This window comes from Tamandua tetradactyla, chromosome 9, assembly GCF_023851605.1.
Source record: "Tamandua tetradactyla isolate mTamTet1 chromosome 9, mTamTet1.pri, whole genome shotgun sequence".
Taxonomy (NCBI): domain Eukaryota; kingdom Metazoa; phylum Chordata; class Mammalia; order Pilosa; family Myrmecophagidae; genus Tamandua; species Tamandua tetradactyla.
The window spans coordinates 30,587,405-30,615,122 of NC_135335.1; the positions used below are offsets into that span (position 1 = coordinate 30,587,405).

Here is a 27,718-nt window from a genome sequence, read left to right on the forward strand (position 1 = left end):
TGGCTTTTAATAAAAGGGGATTTATTTAGTTAATGTATAGTTCTTCAGAGGAAAGGCAGCTAACTTTCAACTGAGCTTCTTCCTTACGTGGGAAGGCACAGGGTGATCTCTGCTGGCCTTCTCTCCAGGCCAACTGGGTTCCAACAAATTTCCCTGGGATGATTCCTTTCTGCATCTCCAAAGGCCTGGGCTGAGCTGTGAGTGCTGAGAGTGTTGTAGCTAAAGAGAAATACCTGAAACTGTTGAATTGTAATCCGATAGCCTTGAGTCTTGAAGATGACTGAATAACTATAGAGCTTTTAAGGTGTGTTCATGTGACTGAGAAACCCTTGTGACTGGCATTCCCTTTATCCAGTGTATAGACATATGAGTAAGAAAAAAAAGTGAAAAAATAAGCAATAGGGAGCATGGGGGTGGGTATGGGATGTTTTGGGTGTTCTTTTTTTTACTTTTATTTTTACTTTTATTCTTATGTTTATTTTTAGGAGTAATTGAAGTGTTCAAAAATTTATTGTGATGACAAATGCATAGCTATATAATGATACTATGAACCACTGATTGTACAATTTGGATTATTATATGGATTGTGAATATATAATACATCTCAATAAAATTGTATTTAAAAAAGTAAATGAGAAAAACACAAAAAAACTAAACCAAAAAGGAGGGACAAGCAGAGATAAGTAGACTCTTGTAAGGGGAAGCTGGACAATCAAAGGGAAGTGATCAGTGGGGTTTGACAGGAAGAGTGTTTTGCACTGGAGAGTGGGTAAGCAAGGATAGCTGAAAAGAGGGTGTGTTTCACTTTTTGTGTGTTTTCTCAGGCTTGGGGGCAAGCAGAGGTCAGGGGCCTGTGGTGAGAAGAAAAGTCCGACTAGGTCAAGACAAAGTAGAGAGTTAGAAATTGGGAATTTGTGAATAGTTGATCAATTTCCAAATATTTTAGAATTATCTAGTTATCTTTTTGTTTCTGATTTTTAGTTTAAAGTCACTGTGGCCTGAGAATTAGGCTTTATGTAATTTAAATTTGTTAAAATGTCTTTTACGGCTCAGGTTCTTTTGGTGAATGTTACATGTGGGTTTGTGAAGAATGTGTATTTTGCAATTGGATGAAGTATTTAATAAATGTCAATTAGATTTTTTAATCATAAGTTTAGTTTTCCTGAGTTATCTAAGTTGTTCTAGAACATTATTGAGAAGGTGGTGAGAATCCCCAAATTTGTAGCCAGTTGGTCCTAAGTAAGGATGGTCCTGAGAACCCCAATACTTGAAGCTGGTGTGAGAAGGAAGGACAGCCTTTTGGAGGTCTATCCACTTAACCTGGCCAAATTCCAGCAGTTTGGGTTAGAATTGCAGTGCACATATAATAACTAAAAAATAAACTGTACAACCAATGCTGCTGAAGAGAAAACTAAAACTCCAAAAGAGCATTACAGAAGACTCAAACAAATGGGAAGACATGCCTGGATCTTGGATAGAATAATTCAATAAAAAATTAAGTTTTTTCAAATTAAAATATAATTTCATTGCAATTCTCAATGGAAATTCCAAAATTACTGTTGTTAGAAAGTTGATAAAATGTTTCTAAGTTTGAACTAGAAGACAGATGTATAAGGATAGCCAAGAAGATTTTTTAAAAAAGGAAAGCGGTATCCTAACGTGTGTTAAAAATATATTATAAAGCTCCAAGAATTAAAGTAGAAACTTACTGAGACAGGATAAACAGACAGCTTGACAGGATAAAAAAAAAAATATGGAAATGGACAGAAGGAAATAGATAAATTTAGAATGTAAGAAAGCTAAAATTTCGAATCAGGATACTCCAGATGGAATGTCCAATAAATGAGATTGGGATGATTGGCTCAACACTTGGCGGAAGAAAATATACCTGAATTCCCATATCACTCTTTACACCAAAATAAACTCCAGATGAGTCAAATATTCAAAGACTTAAAGTATATGAACTCATGAGCATGTTAAAAGACAAAATGATACACTTTTTATGATTCTGAGAGAAAAAGGGATTTCTGAGCATGTTGTAAAACCCAGAGGCCATAAAAGAAAAGACTGATAAATTCAGCTACTTAGAAAATAATGATGACAACAACAAAAAAACCTCTGTAAATCTAAAGACAACGAGAGTAGGGTGCAATATTTGTAGTGCAGTATAGAAAAACGTTAATGTTTAATATCATTTATATGATATAGCCTCACATAAACCAGTAAAATAAAGCAAGTCTGTAAAAGGAAAATAATCAAAGAAGTTAAAAGGGAAAATAAAAAGTACAAAAGATTACAAATGGACTGCAGACATATGTAAAGACGTACAATTTTGTTAACAATAAAAAGCGAAAAAAAATTTTTATAAAAAGCATTGCTTGCCTAACAGAACAACACAGATTATAAATATAGCAAAATCCAGTAAAACTCTCAGAATGTAAAGTACACATACCTTTTGCCCAAGCCATCCCATTTTTAGAAATCTACCAAAGAAGAAAAGTATTAGAAGTTCAAAAACCTGTTTGTGCAAAGATATACATCACAGTATTTATAATAATTTTTTTTAAGTCAGAAAGGACTGAAATGACCAGGAGTGAAAACCAAGTAAATAAATTCCAGTATACTTATCTACATCATATTATGCAACCATCAAAGGTTATGATCTATGTTTACTGAAATGAAAAGCCATCTATAAATTGTAATCTTCAAACCATGTTACCGAAAAAGTGTGATTCCACTTAGGAAATAGTATATGCATATGTATAAATGAGTATATGAAGTTTTCTAGAATGCTGCTTGCCAAAAAGGATTTCATTGTTGTTGCTCTTTTTGATATAGTTTGAATTCATTTGCAATGCTTACATAAAACTCCCTATGTTTTACGTTTATATCACTGTTTGTACAGTGATATTTTCAAAAGACAAAAAAGACTGGAATAAATGGGTAAGAAAAAACACATTCTTTGAAAAGAATATAATAGAGGTTAATTCCCCTTTCTTATAGCAAAGCATACTCTAAAGATACAACCATTAAAACAGAGTGATGTTGATAGCAGCATAGGCAGAAATATGAAAGAAGAGAGTCAGAAAATTATCTAATTAGAAATTAAAGTTGTTTTACAAGTTAGGAGGAAAAATATGAATTATTTAATAAATGGTGGTTAAAAAAAAACTGCTGCACTATTTGGCAGAAAAAATGAATACTCTCATCACAATTGATTCAAAATGGATTAAAGATTTGAATCTAAAAAAAATCACCAGAAAATGGAACATGAAAATGTTTTCATAATCTTTAAGTGGGGGGTGGCAAGTGGGGATGGGAGATATCTTCTAAGTATGTCAAACCCAGAATCTCTAAAAAGACTAATAAATCTGATTATATAAGTAATTTAAAGTCCTACCTGATTATATAAGCAATTTAAAGTTCTACAGTAAAAAGAAGATTAAAATGCCAGTCTTACACAAAGAATATTACAGTGCTTGTAATCAATATAACAAAGTCTGCCTGGAGAGATATAACCAAAATTTAACAATGGTTTTCTCTGGGTGATCTTATTATTTTCTTCTTCATAATGTTTTATATTGCCTTAATTTTTGCAATTGAGTATAATATCTTTGTAAACAAACCCATATTCCTTTTCAAAGATTAAAACCATTAAAAAATTTTGGAAGAAAATAGAATTGTTCATCAAACATTTGGAAATCTGGGATGGGGAGTAGCATTTTCTAAGCCTAGAAATGAGAGAAGTGAAAGCCCTCTTCTATGTGGGCCCAGACTTAAAAATCCAATGGCTTTCTTGAAATTGCCACTTAATGTGATGACATTGCAATGCTTGGTTCCTATCACCCATTCTGTCCAGTTCTCCTCTAGTCTTCTTATCACTGCCAGCCAATAATTTGTCTGAGTTAGAAGCCATATTCATTTGTGCATCCCTCTCCATAGCCACTGATCTTCTCTAGACCAAAAAACTAGCATCTCTCTCCCAGAATTCAGAACAGCCACTCTGCTTTCACTCTTCCCCTGTGAAATTTATCTTCACAACAGCCAGAGTGATCTTTGAAAAATATAAATCCTTTTATGAATCCTCCATGTCTTCAAGCCTTCAATAGGTTCCCAATAGAGAAAGAATAAAATCCAAGCTCTCTGTACGGTCTCTAAGACTCTGTGTAACAGAGAGCTCACTGACTTTTCCAGTTTCATCTCCTGCTATTCTCCCCTGCCCTCAGACACACCAATCCCTTGATATTTCTTAGCCTCATGGTTCTTAGATGATCATTAATGTCTTCCTTGCTTTGAGGGCTTTGAATTGCTGTCTCCTGTGCATGAGATGCTCTTAGCCTCCTTTTTGCACAGCTGACTCCTCATTTTTCAGCTTAAATAGCACCTTCTCAGAGAGTGCTTCCATGAGGACACATCTAAATCAGAGTCCTCAACACATTTCTCTCTGTAATGGTATGTATCAGTCAGGGCTCTCAAGGAAACAGAACCAAAAGGAGATATCAGTAAATATGAGATTTATAAAAGTGTTTCATGCAACCATGGGGACGCAAGAGTCTAAAATCTGTAGGAGAGACCACAAGCTGGCTGCTCCAGGAAGGTCCTCAATGAACTCCCCAGTAAAGGCTGGCTGGCTGAAGCAAAAAGAGAGATTCTTTCTTCTGAATTCTCCTTAAAAGCCTTTGGGTTATAAGATTAAGTGTCATTGCAGAAGACACTCCCCTTAGCTGACCACAGATGTAATCAGCCATGGATGCAACCAACACACTCATCATTTAAGTCCACGAAATGTCCTCACAGCAACAGATAGGCCAGTGCTTGCTTGACCAGGCAACCAGGCGCCATCATCTGGCCGAATTGACACATGAGCCTAACCACCACAGTACACATCTGAGGTATGGGACCAAAAGGTAAGAGGAAGAGGGAATGGTGTTTCGAAGAAGTAACATGGAGAGAATATCGCACCAGTTTTGAAGGCCCAGATCTGGAACAATGCAGCTAGGTCTTGAATCTGGTCCTCAAAATGTTATTTTAAGCATCTTGTTTCAGCTAATCTCTCTAGGTTTCAACTAGGACATCTGTTAAGATGGGATCCCACCATGCCCTAAGTCAGCACTTTCCATTCCTGGGAACTAGGACACATGCAGAGAAACAGAACAATTACATATATAGAATTGATTCAAACCCTACATCTTTGTTCATGCAAGTTAGTTAATAAAAAGCACCCATGAGAAAGATTCCTAAGTAACATTGTAAGTGCTGGGAGGCAGTGTGGTCAGTGGGAAGAGCATGGGCTGGAATCAAGTTAACCTTAATCTTAAGGTCCATTACCCCTTGTCCAACAATTTAGTATCTTCATACCTATAGTCAGTTTGAACCCCAAATGTCTGTGATCACAGCAGTGTTATCACCACAAGGACAGGAAGTGCTTATGAAAAAACCAGCATGGAACTGGCCAAAGGACAGACAGAAAGACCAGTGGAATCAAACTGAGAGTTCAGAAATAAACCCTCACATTTATGGTCAATTGATTTTTTTTATTTTTTGTTCTTATATATAATATATATATAATGTAATCATCCAAAACATACAATCAATGGTTCACAATATCAAATAGCTGCGCATTTATCGTTACAATCGACTTTCTTCTTTTTTTGTGAAAAATAACATATGTACAAAAAAGCAACAAATTTCAAAGCACATCACAACAATTAGTTCTAGAACAGATTTCAGAGTTTGGTATGGGTTACAATTCCTCAATTTTAGGTTTTTACTACTCTTCAATAAATCGCACTGGGAAGCTCCTTCTTAAAAACTCTTTAGGCATATGTATAAGAATGAAGGCGGACCCCTACCATCTCACACCATGTACAAAAATTAATTTAAAATGAAACAAAGACCTAAATATAACAGCCCAAACTATAAAAGTCCTAGGGAAAAAAAACCTGGAGAAACACCTTCAGGACCTCGTGTTAGGCAAAGGTTTCTTGACTTTATTTACACCAAAAGCACAAATAACAGAAGAAAAAATATAAAAATGGGACCTCATCAAACTTTAAAATTTTGTGTCTGAAAGGACTTCATTGTGAAAGTAAAAAGATAATCTAAAGAATAGGAGAAAATATTTGGAAACCACATATCCAATAAGCGTTTAATATCCAGAATATATAAAGAAATCCCATGATTCAACAATGAAAAGACTAAAAACCTAACTTAAAAATGGGCAAAAATCTTGAATATACATTTCTGCAAAAGAGATGTACAAATGACCAACAAACACTTGAAAAGATGCTCAATATCATTAGTCATTAGTGAAATTAAAGTCAAAACACAATGAAATATTTCACACCCACTAGAATTGTTATTAAAAATTGAACAAAACAAGTGTTAGAGAACATATGGAGAAATAGGAACACTCATTCATTGTTGGTGGGAATGTAAAATGGTGCACTTATTATGGAAAACAATTTGGCAGTTCTTCAAAAAGCTAAGTATAGAATTACCATATGATCTGGTAATCTCACTTCTAGGTATATACCCAAAAGAATTGAAAGCAGGGACTTGAACAGACATTTTTACACTGATGTTTATAGTGGCATTATTCACAATTGCCAAAGATGGAAGCAACCCAAGAGCCCCTCAACAGATGAATAAACAACATATGGTATATGAATGCAATGGAATATTATTCAGCAGTAAAAAGGAATGAAGTTCTCATACATGAGACAACATGGATGAATCTTGAAGACATCATGTTGAGTGAAATAAGCCAGACACAAAAGGACATATATAGTATGATTTCACTGATACGAAATAATTAGATTAAGCAAATTCATAGAGTCTAAAATTACCAGGTTATCAGGGCTCAGGATGAGGGCAGGGATTAGACACAGAGTTTCTATTTGGGGTGATAGAAAAATTTTGTTAATGGATATTGGTGATGGCACAACATTGTGAATGTAATTTAACACCACTGAATTATATATTTGTATGCGGTTAAAAGGAGAAATTTCAGGGTGTGAATATGTTACTAGAATAAAATTGTAAAAAAAAAAAAAGATATACAACACAAACAGTGAAGCCTAATATAAACTATGGAGTATAGTTAACAGTATAATAATAATAATATGCCAATTATAACAATATTAACACTGATGCAAAGTGTTAATAAGAAAAACTGTGTGAGTGTGTGCCTGTGTGTGTGTGGGGGGGGGTTATTTGGGAACTCTTTACTTTCTGCAGGATTTTTCTGTAAACCTAACAACTTCTAAATAAAAAGAAAGAGGGGGACAGAGTGGGAAACTCCCCCAAGATAGAATAGCCAATAAAATAAAAGTATCCAGCCACTCCAAAGGAACTCAATCTGATACCATAGGTTGATCATAGGCAAAAAGTTGTAATTGATAAAACGTGGCTTATGAACATTACAGATTGGTAGGCTTAATATTGATCTCTGAAAAAATTCCAGAATATATTTCAAAAAATTGTGAGTACTTAGAAGAGCTCTCTAGGGGTCCATATGTATTCCCCTATGAGATAAACATATATAAATCAGGCCAGACTAACCTCATTTTCTTTTCTAAAATAAAGTCAATTAAAGAAATGATCATGGGTGCACTATTGTCCTTATTTTGGTGAAATTTTTGACAAAGTCTTTTGTAACATCCTCACGGATCAGATGGTGATACAACACCTGAGAACATTTTCACAGCAAGCTAAAGAAAACTGATGGAATCTGCATTGGATAGGAGGGGATGCTTCCAGTGGAGAGCCACAGAGCCCTTCTCTGCTAAACTCTTTTTAACAAGAGAAGACAATATATGATACCCTTTGAAGACTATATAAAGATGCAAAGAGAAAATATTAAGCAAGGGGATGAGGCAGTATTAACAGATGTAGAATTAGAAGATGGATCTTCTTTAGCAGGCCCTCTTCCCTGCTATACGGGCCACCCTGTCATTCACCATTTGTCATGCGAGACTCAGCATGAGTCAGTGATGATTAAATGAGAGAATGAGCAAAAGGCATTATGCGAACTGCAAGCCCCACATAACCCACTAATCATCAGCAACACCACATGCTGGGAAATTTAATCAGAGCTCCAGCAGTGTGAGAGCTGAGCGGGTGGGATGGATATGGCATCTGTAATTCCTATTTGAGATCATGCTGTCATTTTTTTTTCTTTCTACCACTGTCTTTGTCAGGTTTCAGAGACAGGGAATTACTAATTTATAAATCTAATTGTGTGCTAATTTATAAAGCATATTTAGAAATTTCCATAAATTTGCTAATCTTCAGAAAAGTTTAGACCTTCAGTCTTGTCTTAGTTTCCTAGAGGTTCCATCACAAATGACCACAAACCGAGTGGTTTAAAACAGCAGAAATTGATTCTTTCACAGTTCTGGAGGCAAGAAGTTTGATATCAAGGTGCCAAGCTCCCTCTGATGTCTTGGAGTGGGTGGGGCAGGATGCTTCCAGCTTCCATGGGCCCCAGGTGTTTCTTGGATTGTGGCTGCATCACTCCAATTTTGACCTCATGTTCGCATAGCCATTGTTTCAGTTTGCTAAAGGTGCCCAAATGCAATATATCAGAAATGTGTTGGCTTTTTCAATGGAGATTTATTAGGTTACAAGTCTAAAGTTTGAAGGCCATGAAAATGTCCAAATTAAGGCTTTAAGCAGAAGATACCTTCTCAGAGGAAAGGCGGCTGGCATCGGGGGCTCCTCTGTCATGTGGGAAGGCACAGGGTAACATCTGCTGGCCCTTCTCTCTTGGTTCTGGTTTCAAAATGGCTCTCTGGGCTCCTGTGGGTCCTTCTTGTTTCTCACAGGACATTTACAGTCTTAGCTTCTTTGAGCTTCATCCATCTTTTATCCTTTCATAAAGGACTCCAGCAAGGGGATTAAGATCCACCTTGAATGGGCTGGATCACATCCCCATGGAAACAGCCTAATCAAAAGGTCTACCTAACAATAGGTCTGCCCTACAGGGATGGTTAAGAAGACACGGCTTTTTATAGTGTACATCACAGCTCCAAACCAGTGTAGCCATCTTACCTCTGCATCTGTCTGTCTCCCCTTTTTCCTCATACAGATACCAGTCATTGGATTAGGGCCCACCCTAATCCATTATGATCTTTTCTTATTTTAACTAATAACCTCTGCAGAGACGCTGTTTCCAAATAAGGTCACATTCACAGATTCCAGAGCTTAGAGCTTGATCATATCTTTTGGAGGGAAATAATTCAACCCACAACAAGGCTGTTAAGAAATTCTCCACAACTCTATTCTAGAACTCTAATCTCAGATGTCCAATTCAATCTCATCCCCACAATCAGTCAAAGGAGCCATGACAAACCCTTTTATTCCTTTCAATCTCACATTTCCTTATGGCAAATGAGGCTATTTCTCTGCCCCTCAGAAAAGACTGTTAGCATTTCTACCCTTTTCCTCCTAGTTCCCCATCATTATTCTCACAATCTTTTTCCTCTAATGATTTGAACCTCCCCCTTTCCAAAGATGTCTCTGTTTTAAGTCTTCATTCAAACCTACAGCTGCCATCTTAACATATCCTTGACTTACCCTGGGGTCTCCCTAAGCTTAATTAGTGTTTCCTAGCTGTGTCCCACAGGATATTAATAGGCATCCTACCAGACCCATACCCTCATTACAAACCCAGAGGTTCCAAGGTCAAGAACATTAAGGAAATGTTTTGCCTCTTGACTGAAAGATTCCCTAGAAGTGTTAATACTGATTTATGATTCTTCAAGAAAGTGATATGGAAGGCAGCACTTCCCAAATTTTCAAATTTATAACTTTGTGTTCCAGAGCATCTTGAGGAACTAATGTCCCACTTTCACAAATGCTAGTCTGCACTCAGTGTTTCCACTTTCTATTGACACTCTGACCTACTGACCTGTGACAGTGACTGCTAATGGGCCATCAAAATCCTTTCTCCTTTCTTCTTGGACATTTCCCAACTTCCTTACAGCCAGGTGTGAGCATGTGACCAAGTTCTTTCCACTGAAATGCAAGTAGTGATACTTGCCTCTTCTAGGCCTTACCCACAAAATAACCCCATCAACTCTTCCATGACCTTTTTCTTCCAGCTGACCAAGATTTCAATACCCGGGTGACCTTGAAAGGGATGGCAGAGCCACCATCAGTCAAGGTCTCTGACTGGCCAAATGAAGGAAAGCTACCTTGGTGATCTGAATAGCTGCTGAGACTGCTGGGTAAGAAAAAGATAAACTTTCATTATTTTAATCCATGAAATGTTGAAGCATGTTTCCATTTGCCAAAGCTGATGAAATGAAATAGAGCAAAAATGGCTTGACTTTTACAATTGTCCAATTGTATCAATTTGATACAATTGATACAATTGTGGTATCAATCAAATACCACGAAATGGGTCAGTTTAAACAATGGGAATTCATGGTTTGAGGCTGAGAAAAAGTCCAAATCAAGGTATCGTCAAGATGGTGTTTTCCTCCTGAAGACTGCAGTATTCGGGGGCGGGCTGCTGGTGACTCTCAGTCCTTAGCTGGTTAACACGGCAAGGCATATCTCCTGGTCTCTCCCTTCTCCTCTGGATTCCACCATTGTTCAGCTTCTTGCTTCCTGTGGCTTTCTATCTCAACTTTTGTGGATGTGTCCTTGTTTCTCAGCTTCTCTGGGGCTTCTCTGTACTCTCTGGTTTCATCTCTTAGCTTCTATAAGTGTTTTATCCTCTTACAAAGGACTCCATTAAGTGGATTAAGACCCACCTTATTCAAGGTCCCATCTCAATTGAAATAACCTAATATAAAGGTCCCAAATACAGTTAACCTACACTCACAGGTGCACATTCAAAGAACATGGTGATGGGCAGGCCACGATGGCTCAGTGGCAGAGTTCCTGCTTTCCATGCCGAAGACCTGGGTTCGATTCCCGGTGCCTGCTCATGTTAAAAAAAGAATAAAGAACATGGTGGCATGACATCATCAACATGGTGCTATAAATACCTACTGAAAACCTCTTCTCAGAGATTCAGTGATAAACACAACAATTCTCACTTGTTCAGAACTCAGGAGGAAGGTATAAACTGGAGATGGATCCACAAATGCTGAATCAAAGAAGGAGAAAAATATCAAGTAGGAAACTTCTGTCCCAGGCAGGCTGGCCCTCTCCCCTTCCTCTCACTTGGTCTCACACAGCTTGAGAAGTACACAGAAGTAGAAGCCAGAACCCCTTCCACCTCCCACCAGGGACACAGACTATAAAATATCCCACAGCAATGAGACAGATCCCCTCTATTTCCAGACACAGATATCCAAGTCCAAAGGGGCCTTCATCAGGACTTAAGCAGTAGGGGAGGGCAGAACATAAAAGGGCAAGAAGGAGGAGTTTCCAAAATGGAGGTTTAAGGAGGAAATGGCAGCATTTTCCCCAAAACCAGCCAGTAGCCAGGCAGAAGCAGTCTGAATCAATTGTTTGGGGACTCAGGGGACAAGGGAGGACATTTCAAGGCCCAGGTTAGTGAGGGATGAATAGTCTAAGAAAACAAGGATAGAGACTGTATTTCCAGTCAAGTGTGCTGGTGCCCATCCCCACCCTTGAGGAAAACAGTATCTGGCATCCTGATCCTTGCTTGGGGGAAGGCTGCACACTGGGGCAGCTGGGGAAATACTTCATCACCAGTAAAGCGGGGTCACAGCCCCACACTGAGCCATATTTAGGCCAGCAAACTGAGGACACAGGAACCCCACCGTTTCAGCCCTGCCTGGTCAGACACTGTGGGACCCAGGGGGTAAACAACTTTTGAGGATAATTAAGCCACTGAACAGTGCTATCTGCTGGGCAGACTAGAAAGCCAGGCGAAAACTGCAGGACTTTTCAGAGCCTCTCCAGACCCTATCCCAGGCCCATCAGAGATGGTCTGCACCCCTGCCTGGGTACCTGACTGTGATGGTTGGGTTCTGGTGTTAACTTGCCAAATGATTGTGTCTGATTGTCTGGTCAAGCAAGCACTGGCCTGACTGGTGCTGACTGGGGAGGTTCAAATCATTAGAGGAAAAAGATTGTGAGAACAAGGATGGGGAACTAGGAAGAAAAAGGTAGAAATGCTAACAGTCTTTTCTGAGGGGCAGAGAAATAGCCTCATTTGCCATAAGGAAATGTGAGATTGAAAGGAATAAAAGGGTTTGTCATGGCTCCTTTGACTGATTGTGGGGATGAGATGGAATTGGACATCTGAGATTAGAGTTCTAGAATAGAGTTTTGTGTGCTGCAAGGATATTATGTGGCTGTTTGATAAACCGGAAGGCTGGTGTATTAAGTCATCAGTTAGTTGATTGCATCTATGGCTGATTACATCTGCAATCAACTAAGGTGTGTCTCCCACCATGATATAATCCAATCAACCAAAGGCTTTTAAGGGGAAAGACAGACTCTTTCACTGCTTCTTCAGCCAGTGAGCCTCTCCTGTGGAGTTCATCCAGACCCTTCATCAGAATGACTCTTTCATTCCCACAGTTGCATGAGACACCTTTATATATCTCGTATTTACAGATCTCTACTGTTGGTTGTTTCTCTAAAGAATCCTGAATAACACAGATTGGTACCAGGAGTGATTTTGGAGAAACAATTCAAAGAAGTGAAGGAAAATGTGTATAAAGATATAAAGAATATTAAGAAGACACTAGAAGAGCATAAAGAAGAATTTGAAAGAATACATACAAAAATAGCAGACATTATAGAAATAAAAGACACTGTAAGTGAAATTAAAAATATGCTGGAGACACAAAACAGCATACATGAAGAGGCAGAAGAAAGAATCAGCAAGCTAGAAGACAGATGAACAAACTTTAAACAAACGAAAGAACAAATGGAGAAAAAAATGGAAAAAGTTGAGCAGGGAATTGATTGATAGCACAAAGCACATATGGGTGTCCCAGAAGAAGAGAAGGAAAAGGGCCAGGAAGAATAATCAAAGAAATAATGCCTGAAAAATTCCCAACCCTTATAAATAACATAAATATGCAAATCTAAGATGTCCAACATATGCCAAACAGAATGGATTCAAACAGATCCACTCCAAGACACATAGTAATCAGACTGTCAAATGCTAAAGAAGAGAAAATTCTGAAAGCAGCAAGAGAAAGTGATTCACCACACACAAAGGAGGTCAGATAAGAATAAGTGCTGATTTTTTATCAGCTATCATGGAGGCAAGAAGGCAACGGTACCATATATTTAAGACACTGAAAGAGAAAAATTGCCAGCCAAAAATTCTCTATCCAGCAAAGCTGTCCTTCAAAATGTCCTATAAAAATGAGGGAGACTTTGAAATATTCACAGATAAACAGAAACTTAAAGAGTTCATTAATAAAAGACTGGCCCTACAAGAACTACTAAAGGGAGTGCTGCCAGCTGAAAACAAAATACAGAAAAGAGATTTGGAGGACGGTACAGAATTGAAGAGTGTTAGTAAGGGTAACTTAAAGGATAAAAAGAGAGGCAAAATATATCTGACAAATGAAAATGGTGACAAGATGGTTGCATTAAGAACGGATTTATGGTAATGGCTTTGAATGTTAATGGATTAAACTCCCCATTTAAAAGACACAAATTGGCAGAATGGATTTAAAAATATGATCCCTCTATATGCTGTTTACAAGAGATTCATCTTACACTCAATAATACAAATAAGTTGAAAGTGAAAGGACGGAAAAAGATATTCTATGTGATTAGTAAGCAAAGAAAAGCTGGGGTAATTATACTAATATTAGACAAAATAGACTTTAAATGCAAAAATGTTATGAGATAAAGAAAGACACTATATATCAATGAAGAGGGCAATTTACCTAAAAGAAATGACAATCATAGATATTATGTATGCTCCTAATCAAGGAACCCCAAAGTACATGAGACAAATACTGGCAAAACAGAAGAAAGTAATAGATAACTCTACCATAATAGTAAGAGATTTCAGCACCCCATTAATGCCAATAAAATAGAACATATAAACAAAGGATCAACAAAGAAACAGAGAAACTAAGTTATATGATAAATGAACTTGACCTAACAGACATATTGCATCCCAAAACAGCAGGATATAAAGTCTTCTCCAGTGATCATAGAACATTCTCCAGGATAGACCATATGCTGGAGCAGAAAACAGGTCTTAATAAATTTTAAAAGATTGAAATTATGCAAGGCACTTTTTCTGACCATAGTGGAATGAAGCTAGAAATCAATAACAGAAAATACACAGACAAAGTGGTTAAATAACATTCTATTATTATTGTTATTATTATTATTATTAATGATTAGATTTCAGCTCCTGGCTGCAGTGGCCTCCTCTCTGAGCTCCTGTCTGTCTGCAAGCATCTGAAATTCCTTGGCTGTCTATATTAGCTCTTTTAAATGACTCCAGTAAACTGATTAAGACCCACCTTGAATGAGCAGTCACATCTCCATGGAAACAACCTAATCAAAATGTCCCACCCAATAATAGGCCTGCCCCCCACAAGATTGGATTAGAAAAACATGGCTTTTCTGGAATACATAACAGTTTCAAACCAGCACTACTACCTAATTCATTCTATGAAGCCAACACTATTCTAATACCAAAGCCAGATAAAGATACTACCAGAAAAGGAAACTTCAGACCAATATCTGTAATAACTATAGATGCAAAAATCCTTACCAAAATAATTGCAAATTGAATTATTTCTACAGCATATTAAAAGAATTATGTACCATGACCAAGTGAGTTTTATTACAAGCTTGCAAAGGTAGTTTAACCACAAAAAAAGTCAATTAATGTAATACACCACATTAACAAATCAAAAAGAGAAAAAGCACATGATCAACTCGATTGATGCAGAAAAAGGATTTGACAAAATTCAGCATCTTTTAATGATAAAAACATTTCAAAAAGGAAGAATCAAAGGAAACTTCCTCAACATGATAAAGGACATTTATGAAAAACCCACAGCTAACATCATACTCAATGGTGAGACTCTGAAAGCTTTCTCTCTAAGATCAGGAGCATGACAAGGCTGCTCACCAACACCACTGTTATTCAACATTGTACTAAAAGTTCTAGCTAGAGCAATTACACAAGGGAAAGAAATAAAAGGCATCCAAATAGGATAGGAAGAAGCAAAACTGTCATTATTTGCAGATGACATGATCTTATATTTAGAAAATTCTGAAAATACAACAGTAAACTCTTTTATTAATAAACAAGTTCAACAAAGTGGCAGGATACAAGATCAAGAAGCAAAAATCAGTAGTCTTTCTATATACTAGAAATGAGCTAACTGAACAGGTAATCAAGAAAAAAAACACTCCATTTACAATAGCAACTAAAAGAATCAAATATCTTGGAATAAACTTAATCAAGAATGTAAAGGACTTGTACACAGAAAACTACAAAACATTGTTAAAAGAAGTCAAAGAAGATCTAAATAAATGGAAAGGCATTCTGTGTTCATGGATTGGAAGGTGAAATGTTGTTAAGATATCGATTCTACCCAAATTGAGCTATAGATTCAATTCAATACCAATCAAAAGTCCAACAGACTACTTTGCAAAATTGGAAAACCTAATTATCCATTTTATTTGGAAGGGGAAGAGGCCTCGAATAGCTAAAAACATCTTGAAAAAGAAGAATGAAGTGAGAGGTAACACACTTCATGACTTTAAGCATATTTTAATGCCACAGTGGTCAAAACAGCATGGTACTGGCATAAAGATAGACATATTGATCAATAGAATCAGATTGAGAGTTCAGAAATAGACCCTCAGATCTATGATCAACTGATTTTTGACAAAGCTTCCAAGCCCACTCCACTGGGAAAGAATAGTCTCTTCAATAAATGGTGAATTGGATATCCATAGCAAAAAGAATGAAAGAGAACCCCTTTCTCACAAGAACATAAAAATTAACTCAAAATGGATCAAAGACCTAAATAGAAGAACCAATACCAGAAAACTCCTAGAAGAAACATCTCCAAGATCTAGTGATAGGCAGTAGTTTCTTAGTCTTTACACCCAAAGCACAAATAGCAAAAGAAAAAAAAATGGATAAATGAGAACACAAAAATGAATACTTCAGTGTTTTGAAGGACTTTGTCAAAGAGATGAAAAGGCAACCAACTCAATGGAAGAAAATATTTGGAAATAACCCAATTAAAAAATGGGCAAAAGACATGAATAGACTTTTTACTGAAGAGGAGATACAGATGCTAAAAAGTACATGAAAAGATGCTCAGCTTCACTAGCTATTAGGGAGACGCAAATCAAAACCACAATGAGATATCACTTCACACCTCTTAGATTGGTCACTCTTAAACAGGAAACTATAAGTATTGCGAGGATGTGGTGAAACAGGAACACTCTTTCACTGCCGGTGGTGAAGTAAAATGGTACCGCTGCTGTGGAGAATGAATTGGCGGTTTCATTCTATACTTAGAAAGCTAAGTATAGAGTTGCCTTACAACCTGGCAATCCCACTACTCAATATATGCCCAGAATATCCGAAAGCAGGGACACGAACTGCACACTGATATTCATAGCAGCATTATTCACAACTGCCAAAGGATAGAAACAACCCAAGTTTCCATAAGCAGATGAACAGATAAACAAAATGTGGTATATGCATATGATGGAATACTATTCAGCATTAAAAGGAATGAAGTCCTGAAGTACTCAACAACATGAATGAACCTTGAAGACATTATGTTAAGTGAAATAAGTGAGACAAAAAAGACAAACGTTGTATGATCTCACTAATATGAACTCATTATAATATGAAAACTCATAGATATAAATATAGAATAAAAGCTAAAGAATGGGGAGCAGCTGCTTAATATGTGCAGAATGTCTAATTAGATTGAACTTAAAAGTTTGGAAATGGACAGAGGTGATGGTAGCACGTTATTGTGAGAATAATTAACAGTGCTGAATGGTGTGCGAAGGTGGTGGAAAGGAGAAGTTTAGAGTCATGTATGTCGCCAGGAGGAAAGTTGGAGGTTAAAACATGGGAATATATAACACAGCGAATCTTGTGGTGGATTAATTGTAGAAATATTTTAAAGTTCTTTCATGAACTAGAACAAATCTATGACACTATTACAAGGAGTTAATAATAGAGGGATATATGGGGAAAATGTACCTATTTCAAATTCTGGACTACAGTTAACAGTAATATTTTAATACTTTTTCATCAACAGTAACAAATGTACTACAGCAATGCTATGGGTCAAGAATGAGGGGGGAATAAGGGATATGGGAGAATTTGGGTATCCTTTTTGTATTTTTATTTCTTTTAAGGAGTAATGACAATATTCTAAAATAAATCTTGGGGTTGCCTACACAAATAGGTGATGATACTGTGAACCAGTGATGATACACTCTGGATGGTTAGTATGTTGTGTGAATATATCTCAGTAAAACTGCAATTAAAAAAAAAGAACATGGGGCGGGCCGCGGTGGCTCAGCGGGCAAAGTGCTTGCCTGCTATGCCGGAGGACCTCGGTTCGATTCCCGGCCCCAGCCCATGTAACAAATACGGAGAAACAGAATACAATAAAACAAGAAAATGTTTAAAGATGTTTCCCTTTCTTCCTTCCTTCCTTCCTTCTATCCTTCCTTCCTTCTCTCTGTCTTTCCTTTAAAAAAAAAAAAAAAAAAAAAAAAAGAACATGGCCTTTTCTGGGATGCATAATAGCCTCAAACTACCACAAATGGGGATTTATTAACTTACAATTTACAGTTCTGAGGCCGTGAAAATGTCCGAATCAAGGCATCAACAGGCAATGCTTTCTCTCCAAAGACCAGCTGCTGGCAACTTTGGATGCCTCTGTTACATGGCAAGGCACATGGTGACATCTGCTGGTCTCTCCCTTCTCTCCTGGGCTGTATTACTTCCAGTTTCTAGCTTCAGTGACCACCTTTCTGAGTTTCTATGTGTTTTTCTCTTTTAGCTTCTCTGTGTGCTTCTCTGAGTTTCATTTCTTAACTTCTTTGGGGCTTTTCCTGTGTCTTCTCTCTGTCTTTTGTCCTCCTATAAAGGATTCTAGTAAGAGGATTAAGACTCACCTGGTGCACAACTCAGCTGAAATAACCTAGTCAAAAGGTCCTACCCACAACAGGTCTGCCCCACAGGAATGGATTAAGAGAACATGATCTTTTCTGAGGTACATACAACTTGAAATCATCAAAAGGCCTATTTGTTACTATGGTCTAACTCTTACTCAGAGAAAGGCCAGTAATTTAGCCTCTGCCTCTAACCTTGCCATTGAAACTGCCCATGAGCATTGTCAGTGGCTTTGTAGTCATATCTGAGGGTTTGTGTCAGTTCTTAACCTCGTCACATAATCTGACCTGCTTCACCACCACTTCCTCCTTGCTGGATATCTGCAACCTTATTCTGTCTGTTTCCATTGCTCTTTCACTATGACATGGTCATTCTATTTCCTTCATTGTTTCCTTTTCCCCCACTTCCTCCCCCAGCTTCAGTTGCTGCTGTGGTCCTCCTTGCTTTTCTCCCTAGTTTTATCTTTGATCTCATGGGCTCTACGGTCTCATCCATGCAGTCATCCAGGGACCCAGGATGACAGTGGTTTATCAAATCTGCATATTTCTCCATGACTGCATATTTGTGCCCCCATTGCTTACCTCCAAATTACTATAGAATTTCTTCATTTAGAATCACAGACCATAGATGTCTTCATTTACCAGGGCTGTAATGATAAATATTGTAAAACAGGCTGGGTTAAACATGGATTTATTGATTGTCTTATGATTTGTAAAGCTAAAAGTCCCAAATCAAGATATCAGCAAGGCCAAGCTTTCTCCCCAAGTCAACAGCATTCTGGGGGTGGCAGTTCTCCATCATATAGCAATTTTTCTCTACTTTCTGGGTTCTTCTGACTTCTAGCTTCTTCATCGTTGAGTGAATCTAAATTTCCTCCATTTATAAGGCTGCCAGACATATGGATTAAGACCCAACTTGATTCAATTTGCCCACACCTAAACAAGTAATAACATCTTCGATAGTTCTGTTTACAAATGAGTTCACACTCACACTACCATGGAAAATCTGAATATGTCTTTCATAGGGGACATGATTCAATGCCCCAAAATAGAGAGAGGCTTTTAGAATCCTTCTGAAGTTCCCTCATTTCCCTCAGATCACCTCCTCAGAGAGGTCAACTTTGATGGCCTTTTCTATGATATTACCTCTTCTTGATCCTTTCTACCCCTTTATTCTGCTATCATTTTCTTCATAGCACTTATCACAGCCTAACAATTTATTCTAATTTTGTCTGTGGTCTTTTTCTCCTGCTAGAATATAAGCTCCATAAGGGCAGGGGCTTTCTTTGTTTTGTTCTATGATTACCTTTTGTATATTAAACAGTGTCTGATACATTGTAGGTTCTCAATAAATCCTTGTTGAAGGAGTTAAAGCCCAAAGGTTCATCTGCTCAAAGTCATACCATTAGTGGTAGAGTCTGGAGCCCTGCAAAGTCTACTGATCCCTATCCTGGGCTCTTTCCACTGCCCAATAATCTTAAATCATTTCAAACTCACTATGTCTAAAATAAGAACTGATGCCCATCAAAGATGCCACTCCTATAACTGAGACTTTTATTCTTCCAGTTTTCTCAGTTAAAGATTACTAACCACATGGTTCCCTTTGACTCTTGACCCTCTTATGTTAGATATAGATCTAATCTGTCATAATGGCCTATTTCCCTTCGAAATGTCTCTTAGGACCATCTTTACCTCTATTCTGACACTTTACCTTAGACTCTCAAAATAAAATTTTGTTGAGCTCCCTGCTTCCATTCTTAGTCCCACTGTGCCAGTTTGAAAGCATTATGAACCCCAGAAAAGCCATGTTTTAATTAGTGGACTTATGGGTCTATACGATCTCTTTCAATCATGTTCACCTTCAATATGGTAATATTTCTTATAGACCCATGAGTGAACTGCCTTCACTTCTATCTATTCTCTTACATTTAAGTTCAACCTCATCAGCTACCCATTCACCCATCTCTAGCTTCTGTGTATCTCTAGGTCCCTTATATTCTGTACTATAAGCCTTTGATTTTACCTTTACCACGGTCATAAAAGTGGAATCATACTGTATCTATCCCTTTCTGCCTGGCTTATTTCACTCAGCATTATGTCCTCCTTTCCTCAGGCTCGCCTCTCCCTGAATGTGGCTGTCACCATCCTGGTGCACAGCAATGGAATGGCCAGACTCAACATGCAGGATGGGCCAGCTGATCACAATGCCCCATGGGACAGCTGATCGCAGTGCCCGATAGATTCACTGTTCACAGCACCTGATGGGACGGCTATTCACAGCACCTGGCAAAGCCACCACTCCCAGGTGCCAGGCTCGCCATGGGTGCTGCCGGCTGTAGAGCCATGTGGGGAGGTCTCCCCAGTTAGCTGCAGATTGGATTGGAGGGACCGTCCACTACCTCAGATCCTCACCCGTCCCTGGAGGGGTCATGTGCTGCCACCCGTCCCTGGAGGGGTCATGGCTGAACACTCAACCTTCTTTCCCTGTCTTGAACCCCCTGCCTCTCTCTACCAGGACCACCCCACAAAATTCCAACGACCTCTTTGATCACTCACCTCCTGGCACTGCAGTCTCAGTCGCTTTTTCTGTCCTCTCTCTTGTTGCTTCATGGAGGAGGGGTGAAAACAGCCTCCCCTACTCCACCATCTCAGATTTCTTTTGTAGACAACTTTTTGAAGGAGAGGAAACATCTCTTAACTTGGCAAAGCTAAAGATGTAAAAGGAAATCACTGCCAAACAAAGAATATAATGATTCCAGGAAGGAAGGAACCATTAAGTTAAATGAACTTCAGGAAAAAGGCATTGTTTTTGACTGGTTCTTTATGGTCATTAAGAGAGCAATTTTGGCAGTCATTGAGGACAGGAGCAGGGAGGTAATGAATAGAGAGGAAATGAACACCAACAGCACAAGTCACGCATTTTTAACTTCTAGCAGCAAAGAGAAAGAGAGATGAGAGCATGTAACTAAGAAGGGCAGCATAGAAGCATTTGATTAAATTATCTCCATGGAGAAGTGGCACACCCAATCGTGGGTATTAACTTTTGATTACATGGAGAAGTGACTCCAACCATTCCTGGTAGGTCTTGATTAGTTTACTGAAATTCTTTAAAAGAAAAAACATTTTGGAGAAACGACAGAAGCCTCAGAGATGACAGAAACTTCACTGCAGAGCTGAAACAGAGGCGGATACATGTAGAACTGAGACATGGATGTTTGGAGATGCTTGAAGTCCAGCAGTCATTGCCAAGAGTTGTTAAGCAAACCAGAACCTGGAGAGAGCTCAGGGAAGCCAAGAGATGAAAGCCAGCCCTGGAGAAGCAAAGTGAGGAACCTCCACATGGATAGAAACTGAAAGCAATGGAGCCCAGGAGGAAGGGACCAGCAGATGCCAGCCATGTGACTTCCCAGCTGACAGAGCTGTTACAGACCAATCTGCCTAGAGTGAAGGCAACCTCTTGTTGGTGCCTCAATTTGGACACTTTCACTTCCTTAGAACTGTAAACTTGCAACTTATTAAATTCTCCCTTCATAAAAGCCATTCCAGTTCTGGGATATTGCATTCCGGCTGCTTACAAACTAACATATATGATTGAGAAAATGTTTCTATGTTTGAAGGCAAGAGAAAGAGGATGGAAATGAGATTTGCCTTCCCAGTAGATTATGGTCCAAAGGACAGTGCCTATTAAAACTAGCATCTAACCAAGACCAGCACAGAATAGATTCCTAATAAATATTTGTGAAAGAATGAGATAAATGGACAGAGGAAGAAGGAGATGTTACTCATATTTACCAGGCAAAGGCAATGTTGAGTTCCTCTGACAATGGGAAAGAGGAGTTGGGGGTCAGAGGGATATCCATGAGGGGCCATGTCCTACATGATCCCAACTTGCTTATGTAACATGGTGTGAGGTTCTTTTCTCCAACTGAGTATTAACAGATGAGAAGAAAGGGCTGGACACTTAATTCAAGAAGAATGCTTTTGTAAAGGAGCTAAAGCAAGCAGTGGTAGACAAGAGCACATTATAGCTGAAAAGCAAAATTTTACATTTATTCTATAAGTAAGCCATTCTTTTTCAAGCACAAATCATATTAAACTGAGGGTATTGAGGGTGTCCCATGTGTTGGCCATGTGATGAGCCCTGAGGATGCAGAGATGACTGGGCCCCTGGAGAAGCTCACCAGTCAACAGGGTGTGACACTCTAAACCACCATAATGCTACAGACCAATGCCTCTACCAGTAGCAGAACAAGAGTGCTCTAGGTACAGAGATGACTGTCCTCATTAATTCTGCTGACGATGTGTCCAGGGAAAGATACCCAAAGAAGGTGACCTGTGAGCTGCATTTGGGAGAGAATAAGTTCCCTAAGTATATGCATTCATTTATTCAAAAGCTATTTACTGAGCTCCTACTCTGTGACAGGACCTATGCTGGGCTCTGAAGACACAAGGATGCGCAAAAACAGACACAGCCCCTGCCCTCATGGCACTTACAGCCTAGTATGAAAAGAGCTGTTAATCAATTGCAAAAACAAATGCAAGACAAATTGCAAAAACGAGGGCTACACAGAAGAGGTGCACACCCCTGTGAATGGGAAAATAAATGTTTGTGAGTTAAGGAATCGATGCTGTGTGCATGGCAAACACTGCTGTTTCATAATAGCTGTTCTCCCCCTTCATATAAGTAAGGGAGCTGTTGATCACCCAGAATAAAGATTACATTTCCCAGTCTCCTTCTCTCCTCACTATTGCAGTTAGGCTTGGTCATGTAACTAAACTATGGCCAATGGAGTATGAGCAGAAGTGACCTGTGGCTTCTAGTTGAGGCTTTAAAGCTTGTCTTCCCCTCTCCTGTTCACCTGACTGGAAGCAATGGTGAGCCACCTTAGAGCACGTGGACCAGGGCAATACTCTAGAGAAGGTGAGAAGACAGAAGGAGCCTGGGTCAGTCAACCTGGAACCACCATAGCAGCTTGTAATGCTTCCACCCTAGTTAGTTGCATGAAAAAAAAATTAACTTTTTGCTTATTTAAGGAATTATCATCCTATTTCTTTGCCAGAGCAACTAAATCTAAATATCTTATTGAATCTATAATATCAGTGATAATTATTTAATAGATGCAAAACACAGCAAGAATTAACTATACCTATGTTTCTATCTATATGGACCCTGCCTAAAACAGGATTTGAGTATTCATATACTCAAGATTCAGGTGTTCCATTGCTGGGGAAAATGAAATCATCTTGGAATATGGAGAGAAATTTGGCCTCCAGAATATTTCATGACCTCTCAAAACCTCAAAATCTACTGGATTAAGTTGTGTGCAACCTTGGACATACTAAAGATGGAAGGTTTAAAGGTGGTCATTGGGGCTGAATCATATCCCTCACAAAGGACATGTCTAAGTAATAATCCACATTCCTGTGGGTACGAACCCACTTGTACATAAGATCTTTGAAAATGTTATTATTAGTTAAGGTGTGGACCCATTTGTGAAGAGGCTCTTCAGAGAACCTACTTAGATAAAGCCAAATTGAATCAAGGTGAACCTTCATCCATATGACTTGAGGACTTATAAAGAGAGGAAATTCCAACAATTACTTGGAAGAAGGAAGAAGCCAGAAGCCAGTGAGAGCCAGAAGAGCAGACACAACAAGAAAGAGAGAGATCCCCATGTGGTGGAAGGTTGCCAGAAAGCTATCACATGACAGACTTTGGAGAAAGCAAATATCTTAATGTTATGCCTTAACCACGACACAATAAATTCTTATTCTTTAGACCCAAACCACTGTATGGTAGTTGTAGCAGCCCTGGCAGACTAAGACAGTGGCTTGTCATCATAAAAGTAGGAAAGTGTATGATTTAATAGGCAGATAACTGATGCACTCCTCATGCTTTCTTATAATGGATTTTTTAAGTGTAAGAGCCTCCAAAAGAAATACTGTCCACTTCTCTGCCTCAAGACAGGTGAAATAAATATCAGCTAGAATTGGCTTTCTGTCTCATATTCAAGATCTTTGGAAAAAGGCTTTTTCACTTAATAACACAAGTCCGGTCAGGGGAAAATTACTTTGAGTAACTTAATGGTTTGTCAAAGCACTTTTACACCCATCATCACTCTCTTTTCATCCTCTTAACTTGATTGCTAGAGAGAGCCATTATGATTTTGCCTATTATACTCCAAGAATTGGACTGACTTCCATGAGGTCATATAGCTTTAAGGAACAGAGTCGGGTTAGGACACCAAGGTCCCACCTTGAGGCCCCCTTTCCTTTGCACTTTACCACTTTGCGTCTCAATCACCCCAAATCAGACCATCTGTTCTGCCTGAGGACCTGAGCTAGGGAGTGGATATGGACAACCAAGGTGAACAGGATGGAACTCTTGACTTCTGGGCGCTCTCAGGCTTGGGGGGGATGTGTTTTGAGTATGTGCACATGGCTATGATATGAAGCTCTCCAGGGAAAGTACCATGTCGTCGCCACAGGCAGCAAGGCATGAGCCCTTTAGACGAGAGCAAGCAGCAAGGGCCAAAAAATGCAGGTTGTAACTACTGGGACCCCTGCTGTCCCAAGCCCATAGATGCTGAACCTGAGGCTGCAGGCTACTTAATACTATCTTTCTCCCAACCCAAACACACATTCACCCACAGGACAGGGATTGAGATAAAGTGTGCCAAGCATGGGTGGGCAACAGTGGCTCAGTGGCAGAGTTCTCACCTGCCATGCCAGAGACCTGGGTTCAATTTCCAGAACCTTCCATGCCAAAAAAGAAAAAAGTGCCAAGTTTGCCACCCCTGTTTTTGGCAATCAGCACTCAAGTTCAAGCTTCCTAAGTCCCAGACTTCTGTACTTCTATCATCATTTTCAGTGTTTGTGCTGGTTTGAAGGGAAGTACGCCCCCTAAGAAAAGCCATGTTTTAATATGGATCCCATTTCTTAAAGGTAGAATAGTCTCTATTCAATGCTGTGTATTTGGGACTGTGATGGGATATCTCCCTGGTTGATGAGATTTAGTTAAGAACGGTTGTTAAACTGGATTAGGGGATGACATGTCTCCACCCATCTGAGTGGGTCTTGATTAGTTTCTGAAGTCCTATAAAAGAGTATGAGCAGAGTATGAGTTTCTGAAGTCCTATAAAAGAGGAAACATTTTGGAGAATGAGAGACTCAGAGAGAGCAGAGAATGCTGCAGCACCATGAAGCAGAGAGTCCACCAGCCAGCGACCTTTGGAGATGAAGAAGGAAGACACCTCCCGGGGAGCTTCATGAAATAGGAAGCCAGGAGAGAAAGCTAGCAGATGATACCATGTTCGCCATGTGCCCTTCCAGCTGAGAGAGAAACCCTGACTGTGTTCGCCATGTGCCTTCTCACTTGAGAGAGAAACCCTGAACTTCATCAGCCTTCTTGAACCAAGGTATCTTTCCCTGGATGCCTTTGATTGGACTTTTCTATAGACTTGTTTTAATTCTCGGCCTTAGAACTGTAAACTAGCAACTCATTAAATTCCCCTTGTTAAAAGCCGTTCCGTTTCTGGTATATTGCATTCCGGCAGCTAGCAAACTAGAACAGTGTTATATATCTGTTTTGTCCTATGACTCCCTCACCTCTGATACCCTTTTTCTGTGCTCTCCAGAGCAGGCCCACTGCACATAGATTTCCCCCTACCCGTTCCTCCAGCCCCCTTTAGGATGCCACTTAACTTTAACCCTCTCAAGTGGGGGTGGTTTACTCTCTTGCACCCCACAAATATCAGGTTGAGGAGGTGGGAGAGGCAATATACACTCCAAGTCTCCAACTATCAAAGCTGAAAAGGGAAAAAACAACTTAACTCCATGTCCTAGACACTCTCTAAGCAGGGTGCAGATTGTAACACCTGGTTTCTGTCTATCAGAGGCAACTTCAGGAGACACAGGATGGCAGTGTCATTTTCTGACTGTGTTGCTCCAGGATCCATTGCTCCCAGAAGTACAACATCCAAACCTGGTTCTGTGGTCCTTTCAGACTAGCCAGATATAATTCCATCATCTGCAACAACTATGACCCATTCATTTGCTCATTCAACAAATATTTATTGAGCACCTGCTTTGTGCCAGGCATTTTTCTTGGTGCTGGAAATAGAGCAACAAACAAAACAGATAAAATCCCTGCCCTCATGGAGCTCACATTTAGAAAGCAAGGGGTGGACAGACAAAAGACGAAACAAATAAGCAAATATTTATGGGTATATCTATGTGTATTTGTGTGTGTATGTATGGGTAGATCAGCCTCAAGGAGCCAGAAAAAAAGGAACAAATCAAAGTAAGATGATGAACTCTACCTAAAGGAATATAGAAAAAGCAACCCAACTTTAAAGAGAAAGGTAAGACTGAAAATCTAGTCTTGAGTGGAAAGGAAAGGGAAAAGACCACAAGAAGAGAGAGAGATCACATAGGAAGGAGCAACAAAGTAGAAAAAAGAGCAGAAAGTCACTGCTGGGTGAAGAAGTGTGTATTAATATATTCTAGTTATAAGCATATTCCTTAAAAAATATTTTTCATAAATAGGTATATTTGATAAAAATTCACTGAATTAATCATCGTTAATATTTTGGCAAATGGATTTTTAAAGAATCAACTAAAATCTCTTACCAATAGAGCACAGATCCTACTGACTCCAAGCCCAAGCTCTTTACACCATATCCCACTTTCTCTGGAAACAAATGAAAGTAGTCAAATGGGAAATCAAACAGGGCCTTCAAAGAAAGCTGAGGAAGATTCATTAGCTTCACACCAACATCCGGTAAACAAAGCCAGAAGTATGACTACAAACTATTGTAGAACTATCTCAACGGGGCTAACAGGCCAGGGGACGTTTATGGGAAAGAGAGAGAGGATTTTCCCTAAATAACCATAAATATGTCAATATAAATACAAATGCATGAAGGGGTTGACATAAAGACCTTCTAAATATTTTTTTCAGGGACTTTACTTCTCAATATAAAATATGTTTTGTTCTAAATTAGCTGACCTAATCCTACTGCCTTTTGCACAATGGACAATCTGTAACACCAGACCCCTCAGTGGAGGTTTTCCCATCCCTGTACCTCTCCAGCAGCGCCCCAGACTTTCTCAGGCCTCTGGGAAACTCTCCCCTCTGAGGGGCTTAGGGCTCCCAGGTAGAGTTGTCAAGTGTGGCAAGTAAAATCACGTCCCAAGACAAAACAAGACGCCCAATTAAATGTGAATTAACCATGCAATATTTGGGATATACTTACACTAAAAATGTATTCATTGTTTATCTGAAATTCACATTTAACTAGACACTGTATTTTATCTGGCGACCCTACACTTAGGCCACACTGAATCATATCACACAAGGTTTTTGGGTCGCTTTGCCTTTTTTTTTTTTTTTTTTTAAGGCTTGAACAGGTAGATTTGTCATTGAAAAAAATAATTATAATAATTTCTGGATTCTCTTTAACAATGTGTCCTCGTCCCCTACCGCCCCTCCCCATAGACCTTCAGTCGCCTGGGCACGCGGGCCAACGCGGGAAAACCCAGCGCACGCGCAGAGCGGTCTGCGGATCTTCGTCCCGGGGCCGGGTGGGAAGACCCCGCGCAGGCGCAGAGCGGCCAGCGGGGGCTGCAGATC

The 27,718-nt window shown here is 39.1% G+C and overlaps 1 long non-coding RNA gene across 3 annotated transcripts; it reads right to left on the reverse strand.

Annotated features, from left to right (window-relative positions):
• Positions 1-5,360: 5,360 nt before the first annotated feature.
• LOC143646905 (uncharacterized) lies at positions 5,361-21,411 on the reverse strand. Of its 3 annotated transcripts, XR_013157740.1 has the most exons (4): positions 20,641-21,411; positions 18,667-18,731; positions 17,753-18,052; positions 5,361-10,933 (listed from the first exon to the last, which is right to left on the reverse strand). It is a non-coding gene; the product is annotated as an uncharacterized LOC143646905 (long non-coding RNA). The 3 variants fall into 3 exon arrangements; XR_013157738.1 differs by lacking the exon at positions 5,361-10,933 and having other exon boundaries at positions 17,684-18,052; XR_013157739.1 differs by lacking the exon at positions 5,361-10,933 and having other exon boundaries at positions 17,684-18,064.
• Between the last annotated feature and the right edge of the window lie 6,307 nt (positions 21,412-27,718).